This window comes from Danaus plexippus, chromosome 6, assembly GCF_018135715.1.
Source record: "Danaus plexippus chromosome 6, MEX_DaPlex, whole genome shotgun sequence".
NCBI classification, from domain to species: Eukaryota; Metazoa; Arthropoda; class Insecta; order Lepidoptera; family Nymphalidae; genus Danaus; species Danaus plexippus.
Genome location: NC_083540.1, coordinates 10,100,777 through 10,112,934, shown reverse-complemented (window position 1 = coordinate 10,112,934; position 12,158 = coordinate 10,100,777). Strand labels below are relative to the sequence as shown.

Sequence of the window (12,158 nt, the reverse complement as noted above, 5' to 3'; positions counted from 1 at the left end):
CAGTTAAGATGATGTTTTTCGTTATTTGATCGAGCCTGATTGTGAAATATTTGTATGATTTTAAATTACCTTAGGACATGCTTTCCTTCGAAAAACGAACGTGACGAGAAATAATTTACTTTCATTGGATTTTATTCTTCATTTAACAAATGTTTAAAGGTTTTACAGAGATCAACTAATATATTAAATAAAATAAATTCGGAAAGAACGTTTTGTTTACCTAAGATTTTTAGGAGAATAAATTTATCCATTATTTTCGTTGAACATTTTTAATATCAAATAATGGAAACAAATGCAATATTATTCCAGTTATTGCTACTCAATGATTGAAGATAAATAGCTCGCAGACAATATGAGCCAAACTTAAAAAAATATTAAAATATAAATTAAACGGGACATTTTATATGAATCAGGATGTTTGGCTCCAAATGAATAATAGATATACAAATTTATAGTTTAAAAAGTGAAGTACCTTAAAATCACTTCAATTATAAAAGACCTTACTATTACGGCTAGTAGTTCAGAGCGGATCCAAAAGGAAGTTTAGGTCTGAATTTGATAGAAATGATAAGCTAATACCTTTTAGGACAACTATCAGTTGGCTGACGATAGCATATAAAAGACCCTAGGGGACTTTGACCAACACCTGAATTCAACTTTCATTCAAGAGATATAGATATCGAAGAGTAAAGGTTCACCCTCAATAATAAATAAGGTATAAGATAAAATCAGAACTTCATTTGCAACCCTTATTATAACAGATGTCTCTTTTGGACTATGACGAAATAAAAAAATAAACTTACAAACTCTCTTTCGTATAAAGGTGGAGAATTTTTTCTTGGTTTATTTTAAAAAGCTTGAAAATTTACCTCCTCATTGATTATGAAGATGTTTTGACCTGGTCATCTCAACATGCAACTTAAAGGCTTATAAGTTTAAATTTAAATAAATAAAATAAAATAAATTTCAATTTATCAAAAGATAACTGAGAGTGTCAACTATGGAAGTCAAAATGTCTGTATCCATCGAAAAGAACAAAATGTATCAAGCAACTGCCTAGTTCCTGTGTCATAAAAACCTGTTTAATATAAGAAAAAAATTCACAATACAAGATTATTTTGTGCTTTCTTTCCAAATACTTAATAAAATATATCTTGTAGGTATAATCACTACATGGTATAAAACAAAGTCGCTTTCTGTCCCTATATCCCTATGTTAGCTTAAATCTTTAAAACTAGCGACGAATTTTGATACTATTTTTTTTTAATAGACAGAGTGATTGAATCGATGAAAAATTGGAGAAATGCTGTTATTTTTGAGTTCTCTAATGTGATGACGTAAATAATATCATTTTTTCACCTTACATTGCAAACGCAGTCTAAACCCTGCGAGATTGATCAGAATAATGTACCTAATATTGTACACATTGAACAAGTCTATAAAAACTCCGGAACGGTATATGTCTATCTATTATGGATATCACACAATATTTTCTTTGTCATTTGCTTTTGACGGTAAATAACGGTTAATTTTTGAAGCAATTTAACCAATATTGCATCAATCCTTATTAAATTTAATATGTAGTATTAGCATTGTACCCGTGTGTAGCCGGGGCCGATGGCTAGTATACATATGTATTACATAACATACAATGATCTTCATAAACATACTATATAAATTATTCAATACATTCAATGGCAACAATAGAAAATATATTTAAAAAACTGAAAACAACTGCAATTTTTCAATTAATTATAGTCACAATATTTCATAATCCCAGTCAAAGAATACAATAGATTTGAAATTCTCGTATCATTTATCAACTTCATAGATCCACCACTGTGTTCGTGTTGCTTGCTTCATGTTTTCATGTATTAAACGCGTACAGATATTAAACACGGTTGTTGTTCTTTCAGTAAGAGTTTCATATATATTATATCGGAATTAAAGATTCATTCTGCCTGTTTTTTCACAAAGCTGTCAGAAGACTTATTTCGGCAAAAAAAAAAATCTAATAATATTTTATTTACGTGTTCCAATCTTTAGAGTCAATATTCACTTTAATAAACGGATGCAATTGAAACTTTAAATGGATACTTATATAAAACACAATCATTGACAAAAATGAAATATAAAAAGATTTGCTCTTAGAACATTGCAGTATGAAGTATAACATACATCAACACAAGGACGCGTGAACAGAAAACAAATGAGACTTATATATGTTTTATACTAAAGTATTAATTTATTTACATCCAAAGAGTCTTATTTCCACATTGAGGCTATAAAGGCTATCCGACTTGCACTATGAAGAAATACCTTAAAAGTTCCTTTTTTTTCGAATAATTTTTCTTTCACACAATTAAATCATTATAAAGCTTTTAACTCGAGATACAACTCGGTATACTTAAGCGATACAAAAAGGCAAATGGTAATTCTAAATACATTTAACTAATTAGTAATGATAATTTATTTTGTTAATTTATTTCGTTAAGAAATTAAACAGGAAAAAATATTTTAGTCAGACCTTAAATTTAATTTAAAAGTATGGGCCGGTCGAGTCATAAATAAAACGTTTCAATTATACCTGAAGCGAAAATATATGTGGAAAGTTTCAGCTTCACTTGCCAGGAGTTGAATGATTGCCGATCGCGTTTCTCACAAGATTAATTAAAACACGTCATGCTTGAAACATTACTCACATTTCAAACGAATTGCATACACGAAGGACGTGAAAGACAATGGGAGCTATAATAAGAAAAGTATAATAACTACAGACGACTTTGTTATGAATTTGGTATCGTCAATGTTTACGAAGAGATTTATGACTTCTATGACAAATAATTTTATTTAATTAAAAAATATAATGGTCTGTAAGAAATATTGGATTAAAATGCTTCAGCGGCGGACAAATGAAAAACATTATGAGGATATTTAAAAAATATATATATATATAATGAAATAATATTGTTACTGTCATTTCTGTTCATAAGTTTTCTTTCCGCTTTCAATACTGAATAACATCCAAATGTGTATATTTGTGTTAGAAATCATATATTTTATATTAATATAATAACAATGGCACTTCATAAAAAATGCACAAAAAATATATTTTATAAATCCTTTCAAAAACCCGATGACGAGTTATAAATATTTCTATCTGTGTAAAATTTGTTTTTGTTTTTAATTTATATAAAACAAAACACAGTAAATTGCTTTCAATTGTACTCTTACAATAATTTGTTTGTTTTAAAAATCAAAATATGATACATTGTAGCTTCCAAAGTGGATGCGAGAGAGTTTCGCAATATAGATAATAATAAAAAATAGCTTTATTGATTTTTATTATGTTGAGCGCCCGTTACCGTACAGTTGATTAACTTTCTGCCAAGTAACTTCATAATATCATATAACATCTTTTATCTTAGTTAAAGACTTAAATACAAAATTAATATTATAATAATATTTTAATAAATGTTTTAACATACAATATCAAAATAATTAAACTCATTACTTTTTACGAATTAAACCTACAATAGTTTGATTGGATTAAAGACCCACACATACCAAATAATATATGTTAATTGAAATAAAATTAATAATCACTCAATCAATTTGTTGATCTCGGCGTGTATTATTCGAAATAAGTCATTTCATATACGAATTAAACATCTTTGCATCTATGATTAAAATGTATTATTCTGTCCTACACAAAACTTATATTTGTGGTCAAGGGATCGGCCCGAATCACCAACTTATTTTAATAAGTATTATACAGCAATAAATCTGTTCGCAGGAATATTTTGTTTACTTATAAATGGAGGATTATTCTCACAACTGTGAGACCTTATCCTAGACAGATAACAATAGTAACATTATTTTATATATTTGTATTTAATATTGCCACCTGACAAATAATTACTTTGTTAATAGGTAATTGAAATAGCTATCCGTCGGAGTGTGAGTACTAATACAATAGGTTTTATCTCCAATATACCGTCTTTGGTAGAAGTTCATCGTCGTATTACAATTTAATTAGCCGACTTCTCGCTCCACAAAAGCTTTTCAATCTCTGTCAAATAAAAAGCCAATAATGATAGTCGAGCCACAAATAGAATAATGACAATTCATATCATCCAATGTGACGAGAAGCATGTAGAAATAGAAAATTTAATTTGAAATGAAGTGCTGAGAAAATAATTCTACCATTTCATATGGAAGCATTTAAATTTTTCAATGAAGTACACTCTGTGTTTCAAAAACCTTCAATAGGTTTACTGTGCAAGTTAAAAGTCACTAGAATATAATACACAGGGAACGTTTATGTCACAAAATTATAGCAATAAAAATTTGCTCTGATACATTTATAAGTAAACAATTCACATCTGGTGGAAGAGTTTCAGAGTTAAATAAACGTTGATTTTCGTTACGACATTGCTGGATGAAGTTAAGGGGCTTGTTTTATAACTGGCTTGTTGTTTAAACGACCACGGAGCGATCTGATTCTTGAACAAGTTATGTTTAACTTGATAGTGACTTCAGCTTGCTTATTTTACTGCTACCTTCTCCGTCAAAACGGTTTTATTTAGGTTGAAATTCAAATTACTCACTTATACCATCAGTGTTACACTTATAAGTCCTATTTATACATAGGACATACGTAGATCATTATCGTTCGTTTATTATCTTGATGTATGAAACAAATACTTCAATATTTAGATTTCACTTTCTAAAGAATAAATGACATTGACGATATATATTTGTTTCACATCAATCTAGTTGTTTTATTAATAATATAAGTAGTGCAACAACTCCAACAGTTACAGCACTAATTTCAACGTATATAATTGATTGTTAAATAATAAAAAAAAAACATTATTATACGTTAAAGTGACCGAAGCAGTAATACTGAAGTTGTCTTTGAAGTTCAAAAAATAATAATAAAGGATGTGCTATAATGATAACAATTTGATATTTTATTACGATACAATAATTTGGATTGAAGTAAGACTAAGTACTTATTAAGATTATTAAATAATGTTTCTGTTTACAATTCAATCTAAATATGTCGTGAGTAAGCATTTAGATGCAATTGTTATTTTCGGGTTTCCGCCGTTTATTTTATTATTCTACATTTTACCTGGCTCTGTGACATCTCCACGACTTTATAGTAAACGTGGTCACGAGCACACGAGACGACAGCGTCTTAGATGACAAAGGTTGGGTAAAATGTAGAATAACAAAATACGTCAAGTAAACGAGGAAAACATAGTTTTATTTTCTGGTTTTATTTAACGTGAAAGTATTTTATTATACCTCACTAGCTGTAATCCGCGACTTCATCTGCGTAAAAAAATAATTCTTTAATATAATACTAAGTACCTGCTGATTTATACCCATTCTAAAATCAAACAAATTTATAATGTAACCTATTTTTATTTGGACACTCAAAACTAAGAATAATAAATGATTATATTAAGTAATTAAAATATTTATAAATTAATGCTAAACTAAAACAATACAAAAGACAAAAACAATATTATAAAACATGAACAAAGCAAATTCCTCACAGTGATATATCTTGACGATCGTCAATGGTGGATTAATTAAATCTGCTCGTGTGTTCACCGGCAGGTGTTTTGTAGTTGAATGACAATATTTTGGATGTCAGACGGCATCCATCCGATCCAAAGCTATTTTGAACATTGAACATGTTCACTAGATTGTTGTTCTGATGAAAAAACATTTGTAATACTTGAACTTTGTAATGGTTCTTTTGTGAGCACAACACTTTTCAACTTCCACATTTGAATTGCCCATAAAATAAATTTATAAAAATGTATGATCCACAACTGGTAGGGGTAACAGCGACCTTAGTAAGTGATAAATTTGTTCCTGTATCTGTAATTTTAAAACATTTGTCCAATACTTAGATATGTTAAAACAAACTTGAATATTATAAAAAAATATTAGGGTATAACACCTTGAAAGGGGGCATAAAATAATCCTGTATAATGTCATCTGCAAACAACTGTTATATTATATATTTCTGAATGTTGGCCAAGAAATGCTTAGCATCATTACCACTCCCAGAAATTAAAGAGTGTGAAGTATATGGTGATGGGACATCAGCACAACATAACCCCTAACACTATCTACAAATTATTGTCATTTGTCCAATTGCTACCGATTTATCAGCACAATAATACATTGCAAGATAATAGTGGAATGCAGTTCGTTGCAGAATCACAGGAGCACTGCATTTGTTTGGCTGTTATTGTGTTTAATGTGTAAGAACTAGTTGCATTCTAAACCTATCAACTTTATTCTCACTCAATAAAGAACGCAGTTCAGACATAGCAATACGACTGTGTCCTTACTCTCCGGACCTTTCAGGTCCGAACTTGACGGGTCGGTCCCATTGGCTGTTAAAGCCATTATGCTTACAGCTACAGTCAATTCAAAACTAAAAAAAAACGACTATTATCTTGATATGTCTCTCTCTGGTCATCAGTGCGATTAGCACGTAAGGTATCTCTTCACACATTTGATTGACTACGACGACCTAAGCTAAGTCGTCTTCTCCCAGGCATCATAATATTATAGTTGAGGATGAGGAGATGAGGATAAATAAGTAGTTAACGTAACATAAAAATTTAAAGCGGTACGCCAGAAATTTAAGAAATCGATGGCGGTAGGTGATAAATAACAAGGACCAACTGACAGACACTCACATCTCGTCTGCCCGTGATCACGGTTGCTGAAAAGTAACCGAAACGTCGGGATTATGTAGGTTTAAAATAATAAAATCCGCGTAGTATATCCAAAAATATATTAGTTTTTAAATTTAATTCTGACTGTTTTCATATTTGCTAACCTTTTAAATGTTCCCTGAACTACCACGAAAATTTCAAGACCGCCCTGTTATACAATAGATATCACTCGCTCGTTCCCGATCCATTAAATACTTTTATTAATCTAGTTTTCTTTTCAATATTTTAAATTCTTGATAATAGTTATCGGCAATAGTTTTAAACAATTAAGAAAAGATAAATGAAGATGAATATACGAATTTTTTAGGCGTCTCTTGTTCAATTATAGTTGTACTCCTTCAGTTTTGTGATAGCAATGTTTATTACCAATAGAAAACAGAAATAAATCTTTAATATAAACATTGAAAACAAATTAAGTGAGACTTGATTGTTACAAAGGTTTTAATATTTAAAACCTAATTATTCAAAACTCGGTCTGAAGCTAAAAATTTAAGGTATTATTTAAATTCATATCCATCTTAAAGTGGGATGGGAGTTTCACTACTAGCGGTTATCCCTCTAGTAGAACCTAGCGAAACGTGATGCCTTAGTGAGTATATTAAGTGTTCTAAATCATCTCTATGGAGTTGTTGTTGATATGAAGTTCCGAATAATGCACAGAACAGTTAAATTAAACACCTGACAACCCCTGTCTTTACTGGAATGTCCTCTTGTTAAGCTTTTGTTCTAATTCGGATTTACTTTAATCTCAATATTATAATATTCATAAAACAATAGAATTAAGATATTAGACTATAAGAAGGCTTACTTTTTACTACAATCCTCAGAGAGTTTTAATAGCAAGGAATGATCCTGTACCTTTTGAACCAACCCTCCTGAGTCCTCTTGCTTCCCCATAGGACGATAAAAGTTTATTATTTGATAATCATTCTTTCACGTTTCAGCCGATTTTAAAAGAACATAATCGCGATTAAAAAAAACTAGTAATATTTCTGTAAATATAAAACTCTATTAAAGAGCATGTAATGATTGTGTGCAACATTCAACACCCTTGATCCAAATTAGTTTAAATAAAAAGTAAAGGAATTACATTACGAGTATAATCTTAGTATACATTATTTAATCTTATATTTTCCAATGTCACAATGACATCACAGATCTTACGTTATAATATAAAAACGCGGTTTCAATATCATCGCACATTTTATTGCTTTCAGCGGTTTTTATTACCTCACAGAATAATTACTGACGTTTATGAATGAAATTACTCGCTGTTTAATTGATTCCATTTCCCATTTGAATAATTCGGAACGCAAAAGGGAAATAATGGAATTTTCACAAAAAAATATTAATGGTATAATTAACATAAAACTTATAGGTATTTCACTCAAGTATAATTTATAAATGACGTATCACGATTTTATAAGTCGAAAAAAAGAGAACGAATTTCGTATACAATTAATACATCTAAAAATGTGGTCTAAATAGCTGGCATCAGATATTACTAATAATATTTAATTTGCTTTATTTGACTATATTCATTTTATTTTATTGTGCGCTAACAAATTAAAAAAATAAAAAAATAATTCAGTTAGCAGATTCTAAAAGTAATCAGTTCATTCACCCGGTGTAATAACACTATTTATATTGGACTAGTACTACCCTCTCGAGACTATCGATGTAAAGTATTTTTTTTTATGACGAAGGTGGCAAACGAGCAGACGGCCTACCTGATGGAAGTAGTACTGTCACCCATGGACATCCGCAAAATAGTTTTGCGGATGTGTTGCCACTTGAATTTGGGGAAGAGGGAGAGGAAAGAATGGGAAAAGGGACAGGGCAACCGGCTTTCTCACTCAGTGGACGAAACGCAGCCGTTAAAGACTTCTTCACGCCGATTTTCTGTGAGAGGGTGGTATTTCTCCGGTCGAGCCAACCCACGTTCGAGGTCCAGTAATTTGACCACAAATAGGCTCTACAATCTACAGATTGCATAGTCCTACCTAATTCCTGTTTACATTAGAAACCATCATTATCGTTAAGTTTTATATTATTCCTCTTAGCTTCCAATCGTAAAATCTCATATTCCAGAGAATGTCAATGGGCCTTTAATTGTGGAACTGTGAGTAAAGCAAACAGTACCACGGATAAAATTTAGGTAAATATGCAGATACACGATGATGTTGATTGAAAGGAAATAGTATTAGCAAAAAACTAGTACTATCAGTCACATTAATACCATAATTATATTCCTCACTAAGTCCAAAATGTTGTTAGTCTCAAAATAATATTGACATGTTCAAATAAGAAAAATATATCTGGTCTTATTTTTCTTATGATATTTCTCGACTAAACATTTATAATTTGACATATTTCAGACACATGGAATTGGATATAAAGACTGTACATCATCACATACAGAGGCTATTCGCATCGTAACTATACAGGGAAATAAATATAATAAACTAGTTTTTACGAACGACTCCATCCGCGTGAACATCAGAGTTGTTCTCTGTCACTGCGGCCACTGAACCCAAACTGCACTTCATAATTCCACAGATAGACAGACAGATTTCCTTTCGCATTTATAATATGAGTAAGGACACTATACTGAGATCTCAATTGAAATTAAGTGAGTTGATCATTTCAATGACAATGGTTTTCACAATGAGATATTAAAGATTAATATTATGTATATTATGTTGATAAAACTTTGGTAAATAATTCAATATTAGGTAACAATTCTAAGAGTCTCATCATCGTGATAAGATTCTTTCTTCAAATGATTTAATAATGATTTTTTTTGAAACAAAAGCAGATACCGTGAGTAAACTATAACAGTTAGATACTATATACGGTCGCAGACACTTTTCTAGATCGTAATGGGATCTATAAAACGTTATTTTGTAGTATTATCAGTAGTTTCGTGGCGAACGCATAAATAGGTTTTCAATTTTACACCTTGGGATAGTAAGTAGCAATTTTCTTGGGAACTCTAAGGTTTTAAAAATATATATAGCCCTTTTCGATAAATGAACTGTCTATCACTGAAATAATTTTTCAAATCAGGATCAGGAGTTCTTGAGATTACCGTCTACGAACAAATAAACTCTGCAGCTTTATAACATTAGTGTAGAAAAATGAATTGGTTAACAAAAACCATTACATTATGTTGTCCTGACGTATAATTCCATGCTATATAGTATACACAGCCTTGATCCCGCTATCTCCGGTGCGACTTCGCAGTGTCTCGAATACAGTAATTTCAATAAAGTTTAATGGTTGTTTACTAAATTAAAGTTATGTAAAATCTTGAACCAACAACCGTTGATAATAAGGTTTGATATCTGAAATTCCTACAGCAACAATAATAATATTAAACATACAAGTGACTGTTTAAAGCTTAAAATAAAATACTACTTTAATAAAAAATTCTTAAGCATAATATTAATTAGCAATTTCTCTTCAAAATCCGTGTATTCCTGTTTGAGTAAAATATCGATAGTATTTTCAAAGTTCTTTCGTCTACTTTATTTAATGGATCTATAAACAGAGTCGTCCGCACACAAATACACACAACAAACTAATAGGTCTTATGTATCCACTGACAATATTAACTCCGATCAAATATACAAACCATTTTATATAAACGACATAAAGTTTATTTAACAACATTCCCAACAATATAAAAATACTTGTAATAAACAAGAACTAAGCAAGTTCTGCTCACAAAGAAAAAAAGAAGAAAAAACACAAAGAAGCCTAAATATTTGGGAATATATTAATTCTTTGACTGAGCTTATATCGGTTTTAAACCTAGCTGCATATTTTTTCTTAGTTCTGTTGACAAAGATAATGCTTCCTTAATTATATAAAATATATTATAATAGGGACACATTGCAAATATAATTTACAAAGATGAGATCTTATTGCTCCGTCTTGTTTCAGGGTCTGTGTTCAGGTGACACAGTTTATAAAAGTAGAGCGAAACGGTTAACATCTGAGTAAATATAGTTTATAGAGAGTCTAATGAGTACTGTTACTGAGGAAACTTAGTTGATCATTTAATATAATATACGTGCTGAGGTGTCCGAGTGGTTAAGGAGTTGGACTTGAAATCCAATGGGTTTTACCCGCGCAGGTTCGAATCCTGTCCTCAGCGGAGACTTTTTTAAATACAATTGCGTCCAAAACTCTTTGATTGCATCAATATATTTTTTGAACCGAAATTAATAAGGAAAAACGATCATAAAATGTTGTTAACTTAGTTTTCAGAAGTTTAGACTTCAGGGTTCATGTCTAGACTCAAGTCTAAACTCAATTAAACTATGTTTATTTAAAAAAAAGTGTCTCATACATTTTAACATGTTAATAACCTACTCTAAAACCTTATTACGAAAACAATTTATAAAGGATGACGTCTTATGAAATGGAAAAAGTGCTATGGAATTTTTTATTACCTTATTAAAAACTTTTACAGTTTTAATATCAGTTTATAACAGAGCTTTTAACTTTAGTGCATCATAATTATTTTTAAGCTACTTAAATGTATTTACAAGATCTAAGTTTATATCTAAACTAATATTATAAATTAGGAGACTTTGTTTGCTTGAACGAGCTAATCTCAGGAACTAGTGGTCCGATTAGATTTTTTTTTCAGTGTTGGATAGTCTATTTATTGAAAAAGGCTGTAGGCTATATTTAATTTTCAAAAAAAATGTTTTCCGTATGAATATTTCTAATTTGAAACCCATGGTGTATACTTGAAAACCTATTTCAGCTTGTTCTAACAAAACTATTGACAATACAACAAATTTGTGTACTACGCATTTGTAGGTCCCGTTAAAATCAAGAAAAATGTCCGCGAGAGCGTATAGTAACCTAACTGTCATAGTTTAGTCATGATATCTGCTCTTGGGTTCAAAAAAAATAATTAAATGAGCTAAAGAAAGGAACTACCTTAAATGTGTATCGTAATATGAGTCTTTGTTCAAATGATGCAACATGTTATCAAGAGCATTCATGGAGAGGTAAAATACTTTTTGTTTCATCCCAATCGGACATTTAATTTAGAAGTTATCACGAGTATAAGACTCTTGGAATTGTTACCTAATATTGAATTATTTGCCAAAGAGTTTTATCAACTTAATATACTTTACATTAATCTCTAATATTTCATTGTGAACAAAATTATTATTGATGTCATCAAGTCACTGATTACAATTTCTATTAAGATATATTTCTACTAATATTATAAATGCGATTTCAATTTTTTTTTAATTTGACAGGCAATAGTAATCAGAACTGGTTTCTGTTTCTATAAAGTTAAGCGTATAACAAAATTTTGCATGATCGATTGTCGTGGTCTTAATATTTCTTGACGGA

General features: G+C 30.1%; 1 non-coding gene across 1 annotated transcript; it reads left to right on the top strand.

The window, feature by feature from the left end:
• Positions 1-10,853: 10,853 nt before the first annotated feature.
• On the top strand, positions 10,854-10,935 carry Trnas-uga (transfer RNA serine (anticodon UGA)). The gene has a single exon. It is a non-coding gene; the product is annotated as a tRNA-Ser (tRNA).
• Positions 10,936-12,158: the final 1,223 nt, after the last annotated feature.